Raw genomic sequence first — 22,145 nt, forward strand, 5'->3', positions numbered from 1 at the left:
ACTGTCTCTTCACCCTTTGGTTAGTCTGGCTAAGGGTTTGTCTATCTTGTTGATTTTCTCAAAGAACCAGGTCCTGGTTTTGTTGATATTTTGTATAGTTCTCTTTGTTTCAGCTTGGTTGATTTCAGCCCTGAGTTTGATTATTTCCTGCTGTCTACTCCTCTTGGGTATATTAGCTTCTTTTTCTTCTAACGCTTTCAGGTTTGGTGTCAAGTTGTTAATGTATCCTCTTTCCAATTTCTTTTTGTGAGCACTTAGAGCTATGATTTTTCCTCTTAGCACTGCTTTCAATGAGTCCCACAAGTTTTGATATGATGTGTCCTCATTTTCATTTAAATCTAAAAAGTCATTAATTTCTTTCTTTACTTCTTCCTTGACCACGTTATCATTGAGTAGAGCATTGTTCAGTTTCCAAGTGTATGTGGGCTTTCTTTTGTTTTTGTCCATGTCAAAGAGGAGTCTTAGTCCATGGTGGTCTGATAAGGTACTAGGGATTATTTCAATCTTTTTGTATCTGTTGAGGCCTGTTTTGTGACCAATTATATGGTCTATTTTGGAGAAGATACCATGAGGTGCTGAGAAGAAGGTATATTCTATTGTTTTAGGATGAAATGTTCTATCGATGTCAGTTCAGTCCAATTGGTTCATAACTTCTGTTAGTTTCATTGTGTCTCGGTTTAGTTTCTGTTTCCATGATCTGTCCATAGCTGAGAGTGGGGTGTTGAAATCTCCCACTATTATTGTGTAGGGTGCAATGTATGCTTTAGGCTTTTGTAAAGTTTCTTTATGTATGTGGGTGCCCTTGCATTTGAGGCATAGATGTTGAGAATTGCAAGTTCCTCTTAGTACATTTTTCCTTTGATGATTATAAAGTGTCCTTCTTTATCTTTTTTGATTACTTCTGGTTGAAAAATGATTTTATTTGATATTAGAATCACTACTCCTGCTTGTTTCTTGAGACCATTTGCTTGGAAGATTGTTTTCCAACCTTTTACTCTGAGGTAGTGTCTGTCTTTTCCACAAAGGTGCGTTTCCTGAATGCAGCAAAATGTTGGGTCCTGCTTATGTATTCAGTCTGATAGTGTATGTCTTTTTATTGGAGAATTAAGTCCATTGATATTAAGAGATATTAAGGAGAAATGAATGTTGTTTTGAATTATTTTTGTTATTGGCAGTGGAGATATGTTTGTGTAGCTACCTTCTTTTAAGGTTTTTGGAAGATTACTTTCTTGCTTTTTCTAGGTTGTAGTTTCCCTCCTTGTGTTGGAGTTTTCCATCTATTATCCTTTGAAGTGCTGGATTTGTGTTGAGATATTGTGTAAATTTGGATTTGTCATGGAATATTTTGGTTTCTCCATCAATAATGATTGACAGTTTTGCTGGGTATAGTAGTCTGGGCTGGCATTTGTGTTTTCTTAGGGTCTGTATGATATTGGTCCAGGATCTTCTGGCTTTTATGGTCTCTGGTGAGAAGTCTGGTGTAATTCTTATAGGTCTGCCTTTATATGTTACTTTGCCTTTTTCACTTACTGCTTTGAGTATTTTTTCTTTGTTTTGTACATTTGATGTTTTGACTATTATATGGCTGGAAGTATTTCTTTCCTGGTCTAAACTATTTGGAGTTCTGTAGGCTTCTTGTATATTTATGGACATCTCTTTCTTTAGGTTAGGGAAGTTTTCCTCTATAATTTTGTTGAGGATATTTACTGGTCCTTTAAGTTGGGAGTCTTCCCCCTCATCTATACCTATTATCCTTAGGTTTGGCCTTCTCATTATGTCTTGGATTTCTTGTATATTTTGGGTTAGTAGCTTTTTGTATTTTGCATTTTCTTTGACAGTTGTGTCAATGTTTTCCATGGTATCTTCTGCACATGAGATTCTCTCTTCCATCTCTTGTATTCTGCTGGTGATACTTGCGTCTATGACTCCTGATCGTTTTTTAGGTTTTCTATCTCCAGGGTATTGTCTCTTTGTGATTTCTTTATTGTTTCTACTTCCATTTTTTTTAGATCCTGCATGGTTTTGTTTAATTCCTTCTCCCGTTTGGTTGCATTTTCTTGCAATTCTTTAAGGGATTTTTGTGTTTCCTCTTTAAGGGTTTCTATCTGTCTACCAGTGCTCTCCTTAAGGGTTTTGTGAGGTTGGGTGCAGAGCTATCTTCCAGCATCTGCTGAACCCTCAGGCTCAAACTGGAAGGTACTATTGCTGAGAGCCAGGAGTGAATTCCTAGGTCCCTATGTGCCCTGGTTACTCTCTATTTGGAGCAAGTGTTGCTGTTTCTTTACCTGAGATAGTACCCTGGTTAGAGCTCCTGGGAGCACAGCTTCCTCTGGGTTTGCGAGGTTGGTTGCAGAGGTGCCATTGTGATAGGCTCAGTGTTCAGGCCCAAACTGGATGTCCTGTCCAATACTTTTATTAGGTTAAATGTTTTGATTTGTATAGTAATATTATTGTATTAATAGATACTATAGCTAGAATTAGTTTAAAGTGTTCATTTGTTATGAATTCTTCTGGGTGTAGGCCAGATACTTTGGTATTAAGTTAAGCTGTGATTATTCCAAGCAAACTTTACAGTATGCTTACCTTGTTATGACTTATCTCCTTTCAAAAATTGATTATTAAAGTATTATTCATGACTTAATAAATTTAATTATAGGAGAGTGATGGGTGGTATGTGTGTACCTCAATCCTCAATTAAATTATTCTATTCTTAACTTACTACTAAATCCTCATCTATCTTATAAAGGGTGTCATTGATGTTCTTTTAAAAAAAAAACGTAGCCCATTTGTTCCCATCTCATTGGCTACACATTGACCTAACATTTTTATGTTTGTTCTTGTGCTTACTTTAGCATCTTTTTAGGGTTTGCTGAGGATGGGCGGTGTATATAGGCTGAATTAGTAAGAGATGGTGTGGCAAACAGACATTTATTGATTACAGAACAGCCTCCTCTAGATGGATATAATGTACCGCCAAGTCCTTTAAGTTGTAAACTATATGTAGCGATCATATCTCTGGCAAATATTTTTGTTATTTAATTATTGAAGTTTAGGGCTAAGTATGATGGGATATCTAATCCCAGTTTGCATCTTAGCTATTGTATAATATAAAATAATTAGAATTACTTTCGTTGGTGATTTTAGGTCCTAACAATAAATTTTCACATATAAGTAGGTTTTCAATTCTATTTGTTTAATTTATAATCATCATGTTTTACTCCAAGTATAGTTAGTTTGGGTTAATACTACAATTGCTGTGGTTGGCATGAAATTTAGCAACCCTAGCTTAGTCAAACTTTTGTTTATTGTTTAATATTTATTACTGTTGAGTCACGTGGATGTGAGGTTAGGAAAGGTGTCTTTAGCTATTTTAATGTACTTGATACCCTCTCCTTAAATTTTGAGGAAATGTTTAAAGGATTTTACACTGGTTTATGGATATTTTCATGTGTAATCTTACCTCCAATTAATTGTAAGGCCAGGACCAAACCTTTATCTTTATAGCTTTAACTATCCACCTAAGCATTTTCAGTGCTTTGCTTTATTGTTAAGCTATATTTATGTGATAATATGAATTTATTATGAAGAATATGATAAAGTAAAATTTAGCTAGGTGAAGTTTGGTTTTTGTAAAATTTTAATTAATGCTAAAATGTAAGTCATGTTTTGTGAACTACTAGAATAGAATATAATCATAGGAAATTTAACTTTTAATGTCTTTCATGTTTTTGGGGTTTGTATCAAAGTTTGGAAAAGGAGGAAGGGGTTTTGGGAAGTGAAATTTGATTACAGTAAGAATGTATGTCCTACAACCATGAAAATATAGTCTTGGTGATTTGGTTATGTTTATTAATGATACTTGACTGGAAGTCCAGCTACATGATAAGTTGCTCTTCATGTCTTGATGGTTAAGCTCAGTCACAGCATCCTAAAAATTAAAAAAAAAAAAACCCAAATGCATGGCACCACAGTTATGTTAGGCATTGGCTGATTAGATCATTACCATTGACATGTCTTATTTTAGGGAACTGTATGGCCAACAATTCAATTGACAGCCCTGAAGAAGCAGATGTCTGATAAAATTTCAGTTTAGCTTTCCTCAAGTTTATTGTGTCTGGAGCGAGAAGAGGGGCATAGGTGGGTGAGTTGGTTTCACAGAGGATGGTAAACATGTAGACCAAATGTGGAAGGGGATAGTCATATGGAAGAGAAGAGTTTATGACATAATAATGTATGTCTAATAACACAGATATATCCTTAAAACATTAATTAAAATGCTAATTCTTAATAGACATGTTTTAAAAGATTTTAGGGTTGATATTGAATTAATATCGTATTTCATTATTTATTTTCCTTTTTTATATGCTAGGGGAAAATAATTTAATGTATGATATACATAAACATTCTATAGTACTATAAAATTTTATGTACTGTTTCAGAAAGTATTTTAATTAGAATATCAGCTTAGGGTGTTGATTGTAGGAATTTGTTCCTTCTTCTTGATGTCTTGAGAGGATAAGTTCCTTATTTTTGGTTTACAAGACCAAAACAACATTTATACTATCAGGGCAAAACTTTTTTTTAGTAATTTGTCTTTTGTGATTCCTGAGGATGGTATTAGGATTAGGATAATGGAGGAGTAGCTGATGGAGGCTAGTTGTCCGATGATAGTAAACGGGTATTCTACATGTTGACCTCCAATTGAGGTTAGGATAAGTAGATTTGCTACTAGGATTCAATATAAGGCTTGTGTGATTGGATGGAAGATGAAGCTGCTTGTTTTGAGGTATGAAGGAAAGATGACTAAGGCATGGTATCTGTCCAGGAGAAAATTAATATAGTGGGGTGTAAGCTGTCAGTGAAGGAGTAAATGAGTGTTCTGACCTCTCACAATGTTATGACATCACTGCTATTGGCTGTTTTATTCCTGATGTTTACAAATCCAGGATTTTTACCAACCTCAATGGAAATGAAATATGTTGGCTATATTAGAGCAGTAATTGATACAACTGGCATATAAAGTTGGAGTTGGATGAGGTCTGTGTTCTGAAAATTAACCAGAAACCATGACTTTCCTCATACAGATTACTCAGTTGAACATTATCCAGATGATGGACAATGAAATATAAGAAAGGGGAATTCTAAAATAGTATGAGATATTAAAAGGTTGAAATAAAGAATATATTTTTTGTACATGGCTTCATAATAACTTGAACATGCCATTTAATGATACTAATTATATATGTCTGATAATTAGTGACAAAATTGTGTATATATGAATTTTTTAGACAGTTAATATAATCAGTATTGGCAAAACTATGGTCAATTTATAATAGTTTATGATTATGTATATTTCATACATAATGTGATATATAGGATATGTGTACATATACATTCTCAATATTACATCGTTTTAAGTCATAGGAACACTATTTTACCTTTATTTTCATGTTTCTTAGGCTGTTTATTATAATGGATTTCATTTTGATTTATAATATAGTATAATTTACTATTTCTAGAAATAATTTCTTTCTTACCAAGAATTAAATTTCTTTTTTTTTCTCAGATAAAATTTATTAAGGACTATCCATGGAAAAATGTCAGCAGGAATATTGAAAATATGCTTTCTCTTGTTCTGAATACATTTCATGTTTAGTATCAAACAAGTTCTAATGTAAAACGAATGTTCACAAACCAAAATGTGAACTGCAAGTCTTTATTTTCTGTATGCTTGAGTTTAATAAATTAAATAAACTCCATAATAGGAGAAATTAGTATCAAGAAATAGAGTGAATTTAGCTTACAAACATCCAAACACTGCTACTGTTTGACAGTCATGCATTAATACAATTTATGGAGTGGGAGCTGCTAGATTCTTCCTATGTTATCCTTGTTTACATGCGACTCCATTCCAATCTCTTTCACCATCCAGGAAAACAAGCTTGCTTGATGTGCTGAAAACAGAATTCCTCCTGATGAGCTCATAATTTCTTAATAATAATTTCATATTCATCAGTCCTCTCATATTTTCCTACATCAGTTATTAGGAAGAACATATTTTTCCTCTTTCTTTACAGACATTCTTGTTTCATTTTCTGTATGTGGATGTTTTGCCTGCATGTAATTCTCTGCACTGTGAGTGTTCTTCCTGGGGGTATGAAGAGCAGATTAGATTCCCTGGCAATTGAGTTGGGGACACTTGTGAGCTACTGTGTAATTTCTGGCAGTCAAGCCCAGTTGCTCTGGAAGAGCATCCTGTGCCCTTAGTGCATCACTGAGGCATGTCTCCAGCCCCACAAATAATATTTCTCATCATTATATTTCCTCCTCCTGTTTTTCCTTCCTTTCATTCATTCTTTTACTAATCTTTTTTTCTCACTTCTTTTGAGGCATTGGCACATGAAATAGTCCAGTAATGCTTGGAAATCAACATGAAGTATAAACTGGTTGGAAATATGAAGAAAAAGACCTACTTCAGATGTCTAAGCACCAACATGTCAGGTATGCACAACCATGCAGAATCTATGTGTGATCTTTCAGGTCATAATGTGAATCAGAAACAAACTAATATTCTATTCTTTGCAATTCATAATTTTCTTTTTAATATGGTGTATGAGGTGCATAAGAAACACCCAGTTACTTTACTTTTCACAGAAATTTTCCCTACTGTAATCCTGTCCGTGTTCAACAGTCTTATAATACATTTTTTTCACCTAGTGGACACTTTCTCTTACCTTCTGTGGAATCTGGGCAAGAGCAGAAGCAACTATATTGGCCTTTTCCTCTGTCATGTTTTTAACCATTGATCCCAGAGAAAACACCACCACACCATGTTCTCCAGAGCTCTGAACAAATTCTTCCATTTCCTATGAACATAGTTGTGGCATCACAAATATATAGCTGCATGGGTAGCATTGTCCAAAAACTGAGAGCACCATTACCAGAGGAAATCTCAAAATCACAAGAATTATTTTAGAAAGACCCATGAGTGTATCCAGTGCCTCAGTCCTTAGTGTTCTTGAAGAATGCATTTGTACTATTAGTATAATTGACCAAAGTCAAAAAGTTAGAGAGAATAAAGTATTTTTAATAGAGAGGTCACTGAAATTTAGAGGATCATTAGGAGGTATTTTAAAAACAACTTGAGAAGGAGGGAGAAAGAATATAAGATCCAGAGGGGTTGGATGACATCCCATTGTCTACCAGGTACAATAACATTGATGCACTTACAAACTCACAGAGAAGGTAGCAACATGTCTAAACCATTCACATGTTTAAGTCACATGAATTCCAGCATTGAGAGTAGAAAATAGTCATGGACTTTCACTTCTAACTAAGAAGCTATTTGCAATTGATATCTGATATCAAAGGGTTAAATCAGCTCTCCCTAATAGAGTGACTGGGTAAATCACTTATACACCAGAGCAGGTCCCAAGCTCAGGCAGGGGTGTTTAGCCAACCAACAATAAACGCCCTGCTTTTTATCCTTCGTGTGTTTTTTTCTCTCCTTTTTTTTTTTTGCTTGCATATTTTTGGTTGCATATCATTATTTTGCTTGCATATCATTGCTTTTAAATCCATTCCTTTAATTTTACTTTTTGTGATTTCTTTGAGAGAAATGAGAGGGAGGAGTAGTGAAAGAGGGAGTGAAAAGCAGAATGGGAGGGAGGAAGTGGGAGAGGTTGATGAGTGATAAGATAGGAAGTCTAAGAGGGGGACAAGGAGGTAGCAGCATTTGAGATATAAATGAGTTAATTTAATTTTTTATTCTCACATTGAAAAGAGAGAAATTATCTGTAGTACATTTTAAATAAAAATAATGATGTTTGTACAGCCAAAAAAACAAAAGAAAAAAAGAAAAGAAATCTCTATAATATTGGGAAAACAAAATACAAAAAAAACCTAGCAATGTATTGCATAATCCCAGTAGCCCTGGTAATAAATTAGGAATTGAAGAAGAGGAGTACCTTACAGTAAAAACTTATGAAGAACAAATATATCAAAATGAAGAGATTTTCTAAAGAGTTGGCGAATATTTGTAAATTGTCCAGAGAGTGTGTTAATTACCAAAAACCCTCTGTGGCTCTGCCAGAGCCTGAAATATACACAGGTGGGTGCTGGCAGCTAACTACTGAACTGATCACAGGATCCACAATGGAGGAGGAGTTAGAGGGAAGACTGAAGGAGGTTAAGGGGTTTGTGGCCCCTGGGGAGAGTGACATTATCAACCAACCAGAGCTGTCAGTGTCTAAACAGCCACCTGGGAACAGACATGGAGGGAAACATGGCTCCAGCTGTATATGTAGTGGAGGATGGCCTTGTTGGGCATCAGTGGAAGAGAAGGTTCTAGGTCCCAAAAAAGGCTGCATGCCCCAGAGTGGGGGAATTCGAGGGCAGGAGGCTGGAATGGGTATATGGTTCGGATACACCCTCATAAAAGCAGGAGGAGGGGAATGGGATAAGAAGATTTGGAGGCGGGATTGGGAAAGAGGATAACATTTGAAATGTAGATAAATAAATTATTCAACAAAAAAAGAAAGAAAAGAAAAGAAAAGAAAAGAAAAGAAAAGAAAAGAAAAGAAAAGAAAAGAAAAAACCCAGATAACGGAATTGGCTATTGCAGTAGAGCATTCGAGACTGTCAACAACTTAATATTACCCATGTTACTAGGATTCCTTATAATCCTCAAGGACAAGCTACTGTGGAAGGGGCCCATGGACCTTTAAAAGAATATCTTCATAAAATAAAAATGGGGAGGTATATCCATTTACACCACAAATTTATTTATATCATGTTCCTTATATTTTACATTTTTTAAAAATTTGGATGTCACGGAATTTTGCTGAGTGTCTATGGCACCTTACAACTAAGCATTCTTATGCCGAGGTGAAAGGAAAAGTATCCACTTACTGGCATAAGCATGATCCCCATCAGAAAAGAAAAAAGAAATAAGAAAGAGGGTGTGTTTGTGTTTTTTCTGCAGGAAGCAGAAGGAGCATGGTGGCTGCCAGAGTAACAGGTGTGACAGGCTGATGCTGGAACAAAGAATGATGTTGACCTGTGAGCTTGCTGAGTGCCCTGAAAATGGTGACTGGGAAGGTGTATTGGGCCTATGTTCCCGACCCACTTTTGGTTACCTATATCCCAGATGGGACAAGCTGCTTTGCCTCAAGTTTTTATATTTGTTGGACAGAGAATCCAAAAGAGAATTTATAATGACCCTTGTATTTTTCTTAAATGTGACCAGTTGTTCAGACTTAATTATGAACTGGCAAAGAAATCAGTCCAATATTGGAAATAACAGTCTTCACTTGGAAGGCTGGTTCTGGACATTTTCAGAGACATATTTGGAAGTTAGCTGCAGTTCTCTATGATATTATGTTAGCAAGAGATAAAAGTGGGGACAGGATCTGGATTTCAAACAACTGTTAGTACATTTGTTAAAGCTCTTTTAATAGTCAAGTTATAATGACCACTGACCACATTCAAAAGTGATTTGACACTTTGTTTAATACTAATGAAAAACAGAGATGTAAGAAAATATTATATATGTCAATTGTCAGAGAGTTCTAACCCACTTTTTATACCTGTCAGGAAACCAAACATCTGAAAAGAAACCAAACATCTAATGAACTGTTTCAGTGAAAAAGAAAAAACTGTTTATCAAGGGAAACAATATAGAGTTACCTTAGGCAGTGGTTTGGCTGGTTTGCAATGGAGTCCTCCAACAAAGTCAAAATTAGGTAAGAAAGGGTGAGGAAATTGCAAGTCCCAGAAGGTTCGAATGAGCCATATGTCTGCCTTCCCCATCATCTCAGTTAATGTAGTGGTCTTCCTGCACCCAAAAACACATAAAATATACAATTATTGGAGGAGATTGTCTGGAATATAGCAGGTGATTTCTGTGAGTTGAGATCATGTAGACAAGCAATTTAAGATGTTTAAATTATGAGTTATGATATAATTATATTAACATAAATATTAATTGTGTGAAAATTCCATTGATTTGCAAAGTTATGCCAATGAATTTTAAACATTGTGAGTCTTGCAAAGAAGCTTGAAAATGATTAGTAAAACAGCTTTCATAGAATATTTATTTTAATAGAATATTTAGTCTACTTTATACAATTTCCTATTCTCTTGATTTCTGACTCTTTAAATGCACAGTAATAATTTGTAAGGTATGACTAAGTTACCTTTATCACTGCTGTACTGTGTCTATTACAGGAAACTAGTAGTACTATCTTAGTTGTATTCATCAAAGTTGTAGCTAGATATTTCCATAAATAGTTCTTAATTCTTTCTACTATTAATTTAGGTAGTATTTCATTTAATAAAAAGACATTTAATAATTAATAAAAATGTGCATTTTGTAGAAATATTTAAGGCTGTAAGACACAAGTTTTACAGATCTGAGACATTTCAAATTCTAAGAACATCAAGTTGCTTTGACTGTTTCTAGTTCTAGTGATAGATACTATCTAACTGTGAAAACCCTTTCATGATATACTTGATAAATGTTTTAATTTCTAAGTTGATGTGTTTTTTTTTCAGTGCTACACAGATAGTTGAGGTAGTAATTATGAGTCTGTAGTTTTCTCATTTACAGTCATTAAAGCACTCAATGAAACATAGAGTTTCTTTCACTGAGAAAAACATAGAGTACATCAAACGATTATCAAGAGAAATCTTCCTTGTCTCACTTTGCATGGTTACTAGTTTCTGGTGTGTTCTGATCAGTTACTCTACAGTATTTTGCCTTGTTTTGAGGCTCTCTGCTTGTTTCCTATTTTTACTTTATCACCTCACAATTAACAATCTCATTCTATGATTTTATATTCACCTATACACACTCACATTCAAAGTAACATCAAGTCAGAATTTCCCAGTAGCAATAAAAGGCACAGTTTACCTAGCACATCACTGTAAAGCTGACTCCAGGACTTTTCATTAAATGTTTGGAACCAAAAGTCAAAATACAGCACCTGCAACATATTCTTCACCCTTTCTACAAACGTCATGCGGTCACTTAATTCTGACAGAACCACAGGTACATAGGAACGGGGGAGTGGAAGTCCCCCGCTGTACTTTTCATATCTGTATCCAGGACAGAAGCGGAGACTGTACACCAAAGGTGTCTTAAGCAGTTCTGCCAGCAGCTCACCACAGGGACCCTCGGCATCTGCGAGAATGACATCAAACTTAGATCCTTGGAGTTTTTTCATAAGACTCTTATTCCAGACTACTGCTTTGCAGAAAGTTTCAATTATGTCTGAATATTCACTGAAGACTTTTTGCATTTTTGAATAATATGTCCAGAATGAATATTTTTGAAAATCAAATGTCTATTCATCTATCCATTTTCCAATAGTATATTCAAACTCATGTTTACTCAAAGGTGCAGAGAAAATCTCAAAATTGATGGAAGACTCATTGCTAGGCTCAATGAGAATAGAAGCAGAAGATACAAGAACAGTGACTTCATGACCTCTCTGCACAAGTTCATCCAGAATTATCTTGATATTCATCCAATGGCTGTATTCTGTGGGCCACACTAGCACTTTTCCACAGGCTCCATTTCTAAAGTAGCATATGAGCTGTATCAACAGAAAAACTGAAGTCTGTTTCAGAGACATCTTCTTGAAATGAAATGCTTTTGATATCTCTCATTCTTTGTATATTTCCTGCTTTTATGTCAACTTCAACTATCAAGAAGTTAACATATAACTTCTAAACAAATCACTGACTAGAGAAGTTTGATGGTGTAACATCCTTGCAAATACACCTTTGGAACATGAACTCAAGGTTAACAAAGTTTGTTTATTTGGAATTTTTTTTGTCCCTGATAATATTGAGGTAAAATTGATTCACTTCTTATAAGCAAGTGTCGTGTCTTGAATGCAACATATTAGTATATATAAAGAGTCACAGAAAAAAAACCCTGTGTTTCTTAAGTGTACTTAACATAACTGTAGAGATCAAACAAGGATCTGAGTGAATCAGCATTTCTTAGACCTTGATATTTTTTTAAATTTTGATATGTATAATTCATCATGGTATATTATTTGGTCCATCAAATTACCATATTTCCTCCCAGAAGGAGGATGTGATCCAATAATGTCCAGGAAAGAACAAAATATTACAAAACTTCTCTTCTACTATATAATACACAATTACTTGGGTCCTGTATATTCTTTCGTGGACATGTCATCAAAAGGACCTTTTAGGTTCCTTTTTTCATAAGAAACATCATTATTAGAAGGAATTTGGAGCGCATGGGGGTTCTTCTGCTTAGAGTTGTAGTACAGAATGAAGGGAAGTTAGGGTAGGAATTGAAGGGAGGAACTTGGAGGTAGGAACTGAAGTAGAGGCCATAGAGGAACAATACTGGTTTATCCTGATGGCTCTCTCAATTCTCTCTCTTACATCCAGTATCACCATCCTAGGGATGCCAACAATCACAGTGAGATGGGATTTTCTACAGCATTCAACAAACAAGAAAATGATTGACAATCTGTTTTAAGTATTTTATGTGCTAAGGTTCCTTCCTCTTAGATGGCATTAACTTGTATTGAGTTAACTAAAAACTCACCAATGTGAAATGACAAAGGAAACTTTAGTGACATACCACTCCAAGGATTTCACCATGATGGAATCTTTTAGGAGATGATTGTGTCTTGCAATGCTTCTATGTTCTTGTAAGTAACTTCTCCCCCATGCTCTTGTAAACAATTCAATGAATTCCTTGGTCACTATGTTACACCTTAGTAGAGTCACAAGTATGAATTTTTAATTGTTTCTGTTGTGTTTTTCTTTCTTTTTGTTTGTTTCTTCCTTCCTTCCTTTTTTCCTTCCTTCTTTCTTTCCTTTCCCTTTCTTTCTTTCTTTCTTTCTTTCTTTCTTTCTTTCTTTCTTTCTTTCTTTCTTTCTTTCTTTCTTTCTCCCTTACTCCCTCCTTCCATCCCTCTCTTTGTCCCACCTCCTTCTTCTCTGTTTCTTTGTCAATGTATTTTCTGATCTTAATAGACATTAATTCTTATATTTTCAGGCAAATCATTTTTTGTAAGTGTATCCCAAAGAGCAAGAAATACAGATAAAATCGAAGGTTATTCTAGGATAGGAACTTTGTGTGACTGTTGTTGTAGATTATATAAATCCAACTGAGACTCAGCTGCTGGTGTGTAAAGAACTTCCTTTTACCTGGTTGGTATTACAACACACACACATGTACAGGGATATACACATACACATACACACACACACACACACACACACACACACACACACACACACACATACACACAAAGGAAATATGATGCTGTTTTCCTCAGTAGTCTATAATGTGGAAAAGTGGAGAAAAAAGGAAGACAAGATAGAAATGCTGATTTGCTGTTTCATAGAGATGTTGGGGAACATACAAAATTTATTCCCTTGTATATTAATATGTCCACGGCTACTGCCATTGTTTCAGTCTTTTGTATGTCAGTAATACTAGAAGAGCATGTTTCAGTGTGGATGTTCACTTCCTAGTGTTCTGACTCTTAACAATCATGGTCTCATGGTGATCCCTCTTTCATCTCATTCCATGAACTGTAGGTATAGGAACTATAATGTAGATGTGTCTATTGGGGAAGATTTCTGACCTTTTGATATATGCATTGTGCCAGGCTGTGCTTTTCTGTGATGGATATCTGTTATGCAGATGCTGATGAAGTATGGTAGCCATGCTGTGATGATTTCAATAGAAAAAGACCCCATAGGCTCATGTATTTGAATTCTTGGTCACCAGGGAATGGCACTATTAAGGGTGTGTGGCCTTTTTGAGTAGCTATACACTTGTTGGAGGGAGTTTGTTACTTGGGGTGGGTTTCAGTGTTTCACGTGCTCAAGGCAGCCCCAGAGTCTCTCTCTGTCTTCCCGCTACCTGTGGATCCAGATGTAGAAGTCTCAGAAACTCACTCTCTGGCACCCTGTCTGTCTGCAAGCCACCATGCTTCCCATAGTGATGACATTGGACTAAACTTGTCAACTGTAAGCAAGTCTCAATCAAATCCTTTTTTTTTTTTTTTTTACAAGAGTTTCCATGGTCAGAGTGTTACTTTACATTAGCAGAACTTTGACTAAGCCACATACCTATGGATATGAGGATTACCTTTAGAATGTAGTATGGAAGTGTGCTGCTCTAGGAAAGTTAAAGTAGTCGATTTATTTCTAAGGTCAATGATGTCAGTAGCCAGGATTCAAATGTGCTTCATACTTCTGCATTTATTCTTGTTCTCATCCATGTTTCAGCATGCCACCTTAACAGTTACTCAACTACAGCTTAGTCAAAGTTAGGTCTAGGGATGCCAAGCAAAAAGAATTAAGAAATGTGTGATTATATTATCAGTTCAACATTCAACCCAAGGTATAAAAATACACTTTGGTTTTGTTTTTTTCAATATATACTTGTGATAGTTTTTATTTTCTTAATTTAGTATAGCTATTTGTTACTGCTATTTGAATTAGTCCACATGTAATGCCTCTTATTTCTTAGATTAGTCACAGGTTTATTGTGACACCATCTAATCCTATGGTCACTTCAATAACAAGACTCCAATATCCTCCATATATCAGAATTAACAGTCTAAGTCCCACAGGTAGACTTGGTGTTGATGAATCCCGATATATTATCAAGGAATTTTAAAGTAGCAAACATTACCTCTCAGGTAAGAGATCATATTTCTAGACTTTAAAGTCTGTCTAATCTGGCTGGTATACAGGCACACACTTTAGTACACACCTTTAAGAAAAAATTAGATTGTGGAAAGAAGAAGCCATATTTGACAGGAATGTCTAAGAGAAGGGCAGATAAACTGACAAATCAGAATGCTTTTACACAATGAGTCAGAGTGAGGATACACAAAACTCTCAGCAGAGAAGCAAAGAAAAGAGTTGTGCTGTTTTAAGAAGAAAGCTATTTAATTAAAGAGGAGGGGAAAAGCATGATCAAGAGAGGGATTGGGAGAGGAGAAACAATAATCAGAATATATTGCATAAAAATCTCTATTCAAAGAAGCAAAATAGAAAAGAGCAAAAAATATATAAGTTCAGTGTGAGTCTAACCAAGCAAGTGAAAGATCTTTATGAGAAGAACTTCATATCCCTGAAGAAAGAAATCAAAGATATCAGAAGATCAGAGGTCTCCCATGCTCATCATTTGCAAGATTAAAATAGTAAAAATGGCCATCTTACCAAAGCAATCTATAGATGCAATCTCCATTAAAATTCATACTCAGATCTTCATAGAGTTAGAAAGAGCAAATCTCAAATTCATTTGGAATAACAAAAAAATCCAGAATAGTGAAAACTATTCTCAACAATAAAAGAACTTCTGGGGAATCACTATCCCTGACCTCAAGGAATATTATTGAGCATTAATGATAAAAACTGCATGTTATTGGTACCGAGATTGGCAAGAAGATCAATGGAATAGAATTGAAGAACCAGAAATGAACCCACATACCTATGCTCACCTGAACTAGGACAAAGGAGCTAAAACCCTCCAGTGGAAGAGACAGCATTTTCAACAAATGGTGCTGGGTCAACTGGAGTTCAGCATATAAGAATGCAAATCAATCCTTCCTTATCTCCTTTTACAAAGCACAAGTCCAAGTGCATCAAGCACCTCCACATAAAACTAGATACACTGAAACTAACAGAAGAGCGAGTCAGGAAGAGTCTTGAATACATGGGCACAGGAAAAGTTTCCTGACATAACACCAAGGCTTCTTCTTTAAGAACAACAGTAGACAAATGGGACCTCATGAAGTTGCAAAGCTTCTGTAAGGCAAAGGAGACTGTCAACAGGACAAAATGGCAACCAACAGATTGGAAAAAGATCTTTACTAACCCTTCATCCAATAGAACTCTAAATATCAAATATATACAAAGATCTCAAGAAGTTAGACTCGAAAGAATCAAGTAAGCCTTTTTAAAATGGGGTACAAGCAAACTGGCGGTGGCGCAGCAGCTAAGGCAGCCGCCTGCAAAGGGCGCTGGCCCTCTATGCTCTCTGTCTCTCTCTCTCTCTCTCTCTCTCTCTCTCTCTCTCTCTCTCTCTGTCTGTCTGTCTGCCTGTTCGAATCCCACTCCCTACCCTTTGTCTCTGCCTGAGTCTCATGGGAAAAAAATGGGGTACAGAGCTAAACAGAATTCTCAACTGAGGAAGACTGAATGGCTTAGAAACCCCTAAAAATGTTCAATATCCTTAGTCATAAGAAAAATGCAAATCAAAACAACCCTGAGTTTCTACCTCACACCTGTCAGAATGACTAAGATCAAAAACTCAGGTGACAGCAGATGTTGGCTAGGATTTAAAGAAAGAGGAACACCCCTTCATTTGTTAGTGGGATTCCTCATTGTTAAAAGCACTCTGGAAGTCATTCTGGTGGTTCCTCAGAAAATTGGGCATAGTATTACCTGAGGACCCAGCTATACCACTCCTGGGCTTATACCCATAAGATGCTCCAAAAAACAACAAGGACACATGTTTCCCTATGTTCATAACAACCTTATTCATAACATCTAGAAAGTGGAAAGAACTCAAATGTCCTTTAACAGAGGAATGGATATAGAAAATGTGGTACATTTTCACTATGGAGTATTAGTCAGCTCTAAAAAACAGTGACTTCATGAAATTTTCGGGAAATGGATGGAACAAGAAAATATTATCCTGAGTGAGGTAACTGAATCACAAAAGAACACACATGTCATGCACTCACTGATAAGTGTTATTAGCCTAAAAGTTTGGAATACCCAAGATACAATTCACAGACCATATGAAGCTCATGATGAAAAAGAACAATGTGTAGATGCTTTGATTCTTCTTAAAAGGGGAAACAAAATACCCACAGGAGGAAATATGTAGACAAACTGTAAAGCAGAGACTGACCATCCAGAACCCAGAGACTGTTCTACCTGAGGATCCGTCCCACATTTAGTCACCAAACCCAGACAGTATTGTAAATATCAAGAAGTGCATGTTGGCAGGAGCCTGATATAGCTGTCTCCTGAGAGGCTTTGCCAGGACCTGACTATTACAGAGATGGGTGCTCACAGCCAACCAATGGAGTGAGCACAGGGATGGAGAAGTTAGAGAATGGACTGAAAGAGCTGAAGGGGTTTGCAACCCCATAGGAAGAACAACAATATCAACTAACCAGACTTCCCAGGGCTCCTAGGAACTAAACTCCTTCCCAGGGCTCCTAGGATCAACAAAACAGTACACATGGAGGGACCCATGACTCCAACTGTATATGTAGCAGAGGATGGACTTGTTGGTTACCAATGGGAGGAGAGGCCCTTGGTCCTGTGAGGTTTAAGGCCCCAATGGTTTGGAATGCCAGAGCAGGGAGGCAGGAGTAGTTGTGTGTTTCGAAAAACACCCTCATTGAAGCAAGAGGAGGAAGGATGGGGTGAGGTATTCAGGAGGAAAAAACAAGAAAGGAGATAACATTTGAAACCTAAATAAAAAACGTCCAGTGAAACAATAACGGCAAAGCAGTGAGATATTGTTAGTAAATTGGAAATCAGTTTAGTGTGTGCTGTGCCACAGAGTTGAGTGCCTTCAGTTTAGTGTTGGTCAAAAGAGGCAGCTGAAACCAAAGTATAAAAAGGAGACAAACTATTAGAACTGAAAAGGTTAAAAATTTTCAATAACTCCTAGCAGGCTAAGCAGAACCAAGAGTGCAGGTCAGCTTGATCATGAGCTCTGTGTTTCAGGAATTTGTCTGACCACAAGATAGATGGTTGAATACAAATAGGCTCTTGAGAATATCGCATACAAAATGTTCCCCATGACTGTTCCTTGAACCCTGTCACAAACTGAATAATGGGCTGAGACTTTCCACAGGTACTTTCTAATAACTCCCCTTCATTCCTCCTGGGTTGTGGTTTCCCCCCTGTGTTTTGTTATTTTCATTTAAATTTCCTGTTCCTCCAAAGCTGGGGGTCAGACCACACTGCCCCTGTGTGGGTTACAGGTCTTGCCCTCAGCATGTTGATCAAAATATACCTCTTGCTGATTACATCGACTTTGATGTCTTGTGAGTTATTGGGTGGCCATGAATTCCTGAGGCTTGGTTGAGGTCCTCCCTTCATGGGGGTCTTACAGAACAAGTTACCAAGTGAGTCTCAGGATAAGCAGAGTAATTCAGTGAGAAGCCTAGAGAGGTCAGATTGAATCAGTCAGCTTGGAGAGAGGTTTGAGCCAGAACAGCTGAGTTGAACCAACCAGCCAGATTTTAGAGAGAACTAGAAAGGGTGAATTTATTTAGCAGTAAGTCTTTAAGATGACAAATACAACTGGTGAATTAAAGATACTTTTTCATTCTTTGTTTTGGATTGTCAAATAAATCATCCTGAATAGGCTCAGTTTCAAGATATGCGATCACACTTGGCCAAGATAAACAGGATATTATGATATAAGCCTCATTTTAAAAATTAAATTAAAATTTAAAATTAAATTTTAGTTTGCTTCTTTGAAAGGAGGTTTTTTTAATTGGATACTTTCTTTATTTACATTTCCATTGTTTTCCTCTTTCCAAATCTCCTCTTCAAAAGCCGCCAGCCTTATCCCCCTCCCCTGCTTCTATGAGGGTGCTCCCAAAATCACTCACTCACTCCTGTCTTCCCACCCTGTTATTCCCCTACACTGGGGCATCAAACACCCTCTTTCCACTGACATCCAACAAGGCCATCCTCTGCCACATATGCCCCTGGAGCCATGGCTCCCCCCATGTGTATGCTTTGGTTGGTGGTCCAGTCCCCAGGAGCTTCTGGGAGGGGGTCTGGCAAGTTGACACTGTTGTTGCCCCCATCGGACTGCAAACATCTTCGACTCTTTGAAAGCAGATTTTTAATGCAATATGTTCTGATTGTGTTTTTTCTACCCAACCCCTCTCTAGGTACTGTTTTTTTTGTCTTTTTTTTTTTTTGGTATATATATATATATACATAAACCCCTAATTTATCTATGTTTATATACATATGTAAATATAAACTCATGACATAATTATTTATTTTACTTTATTTTTATTTTATTGTTTTTGATAATGGGATTCTCCGTATAGTCCTGGCTATGCTGGATCTTGCTGCCTAGGCAATGTTGGTGTGGAACTCAGAGATCCTGTCTCTAGAGTGCTGGGATTAATGGTATGTGTCGCCATGCCTGGCTACTGTTTTATTCATTTATTTATTTCATCACTTTTTTTTTTTTACCTAAAATAATCTGAAAAAGAAGCTTAAGTTTGCCAGGCAAGATGACACACATCTTTGATACAAGCACTCAGGGGTCAGATGTAATAGATCTCTAAGAGTTCAAGGCTAGCCTTGCCTACATAGAGAGTTTGAGGACAGCCATGTCCCTAGTGAGATTCTGTTTCAAATATATAAGTAAACAAACACAAAAATTTATAAATGAAAGAAAAGAAAGATATAAACAAATAAACAAGGTTCATTTCAAACTCTGAGGCTGGAGTGTTGACTCAATACACAACAGTCAAGAGCACTGGTTATGATTGCACTGTAGTATGGAGTGAAGATCTTTTTATAATTGTGTATACCCTACGATTTTTCATTCTACTAATTTTAAAAAAGCTATACAATTACAATAGGGATTAGGAGTATTAGAATGTTAATAAACTATACCATCAGGAAGAGGATTTGAACCTCTGGAAACAAAGTTTTAAGTCTTACTTAATTTCCTGGCTCTGCCACCCTAATAACCTTGTCTAGGTTTTAGTGTTGTACACATGCATTATAGTAAGATTTTATTCATAAATTAAGTTAAGAGTGCTTTTGGTAAGGTGGCTCTATTTCTTTTGTCCTTTCATACTGGGAGAAATTGTAAATAGATAGAAACTGACCTGGATTAGTCAGGTCTGATCTCAGATCATGTAGGACCTTAATTGTTAAACAAATCAACCATTAATAGGTTCTGCACCACTGGGATGTCTTGATCCAACATTGAGGTTATAAACTGTAGTTGTTGATATGAACTCTTAAATAGGAATTTACTGTTATCTCTAGGGTAACTTGGTTGGTTGATCAAAAAAGTTTTCCGTCAATAAGGTTTAACAGGTTGCTTTTACTTGTTAGTCTATGCTAAAATCATTGGAGAATTTTTTGTTCTTGGAGGTCACTTTAACTAAAACTTTTAATCTTATATTTTTATTTTTAATCCATTAGGTAAATTAATAATAATTAATCTAATTAATTTAAGCTCTATAGGATCTTTTTTGTCTTATTATATTATTCTAGGCTCGTCACTGGAAGGTCAATTTTACTGATAAAAATAAGAGACAGTTCATCCCTTGTCTAGCCATTCATACTAGTCCCTAATTAAAGAACAAGTGATTTTGCTACGTTTGAACGATCAGGATATCTTGGCAGTTTAACTTTAGTTACTGGGAAGGCAATGACTCTAATAATTGTTATGTTAGAGGTGATATTTTTGGTACACTGGTGGGTTTTGGGTTTGCCATGTTCCATTTATGTATATATGTATGTATATATGTATGTATGAATGCATGTATTTATTTATATTGGATATTTTATTTATTTACATTTCAGATATCATTCCCCTTTCCACATTTCCCCTCCCTAGAACCCCCTATCTCATCCTCTTTCCTCCTTTTTGCTTATATTGAATTTTAATTACATGCAATTAGTCAGATCAGTTGTAGGTTGAGGGACTAGCAATACAATAGATGCAAATAGTCAAGGAACAAAAAGACAATAAACACAAATCATCAAAGAACAAGCAAGGCAATAAAACTTCCATGAACACTCCTGTGATTACTATTTCTATTGACCAAAACATTTGAGCCAACTTCCCTTTAGTATCCCATAGTCATTTTCCTGTCTGAAGCCTATTTCCTTGTTCTAGCCTAAATTCTATATTTCTGTCTGGGAGCTCATATTCAGGTACAAGCCATGTACTTTTGCTGTCAACTTGTTGTTAAAGACAAACTTTAACAAGATGGGCAGGAATAAAAGTATTCCCAGGACAAAAAGGGCTAACATGATCAAGCTATATATGCCATTCTTGAAGCTTGACCAAAATAGAAATACTGACCTCAGTCCATGGGTAATTTTATCAGCAGTATCTGCCACATCAACACTCAGCAGAGCAGCATTCTTTAAATTCATAAGCTCACTATGTAAAGTTAAAACATCCAGAGAGGTGTTAGAATTATGCCAAATACACTGCAAGGGTCTTTAAACTTTTTCCTAATTATAGTGACTACCACTGTATATTGTAGATCTAACATGAATCCAATGGTACTTAGCATGACACTCGAGATGGCTCCTTACCTTTAAATTCTGAAACTCCTTCCGATAATTTGAATAGGATAAAGAGCATCAACCTGTTCTTCCAAATAACCCTATTAAAAATGGAGTACAGAGCTCAACAAAGAATTTTTAACTGAGGAATATCTAATGGCCAAGAAGCACCTAAAGAAATGTTCAGCATCCTTAGTCATCAGGGAAATGCAAATCAAAACAACCTTGAGATTCCACCTTACACCTTTTATTTTTTAAAATTTTTCCTTAAAGTACTCCTGTGTTGGGTTAAGCGATTAATTTTAGGTAATTTAATTAGAGGGTTGTTACCTATTGTCCTATAACTAACAATGATTATTTGAGTTGTTATACACTTGTGCTTGGAGAATAATTATTCTTGTTATTCATATTTACAGTATCTCATCTATAAAATAATAGATTAATCCAATTAATAACAGGATTTTATTATGAATGATCAGATTAATTATATTTTAATGTTGAGCTTGAATGTTCCCTTTATTGATGGCTGCCTTTAAGCCTACAATGGTTAAATAAGTAGTAGTTTATTTGCTACTGAAGTTTTTTTTTTTCATTCCTAAAGTTTTTTTGGCTAGAATTTAAATTTACATTTAGACTTTGTGTTATTATAGTAAATTTAAAGTTGAGCTGAAATTCACTTTTTGGGTAACCAGCTATCACCAAGCTTGTGAGGCTTTTCACCTGTACCTCAAAATCTTCCCACTATTTTGCTACATAGATGGGTTGATTCATAAATTTGTTTTTTAGGTAACTCATTTGGTTTTGGGGTTTCTAGCTGT

The 22,145-nt window shown here is 35.9% G+C and overlaps 1 pseudogene across 1 annotated transcript; it reads right to left on the reverse strand.

Annotated features, from left to right (window-relative positions):
* Positions 1-3,703: 3,703 nt before the first annotated feature.
* Positions 3,704-11,669, reverse strand: LOC117712430 (UDP-glucuronosyltransferase 2B1-like; annotated as a pseudogene). Its single transcript, XR_013111556.1, has 4 exons — positions 10,907-11,669; positions 9,688-9,830; positions 6,735-6,866; positions 3,704-3,928 (listed from the first exon to the last, which is right to left on the reverse strand). The product of XR_013111556.1 is annotated as a UDP-glucuronosyltransferase 2B1-like (transcript).
* Positions 11,670-22,145: the final 10,476 nt, after the last annotated feature.

This window comes from Arvicanthis niloticus, chromosome 7 (genome assembly GCF_011762505.2).
Source record: "Arvicanthis niloticus isolate mArvNil1 chromosome 7, mArvNil1.pat.X, whole genome shotgun sequence".
NCBI lineage: Eukaryota > Metazoa > Chordata > Mammalia > Rodentia > Muridae > Arvicanthis > Arvicanthis niloticus.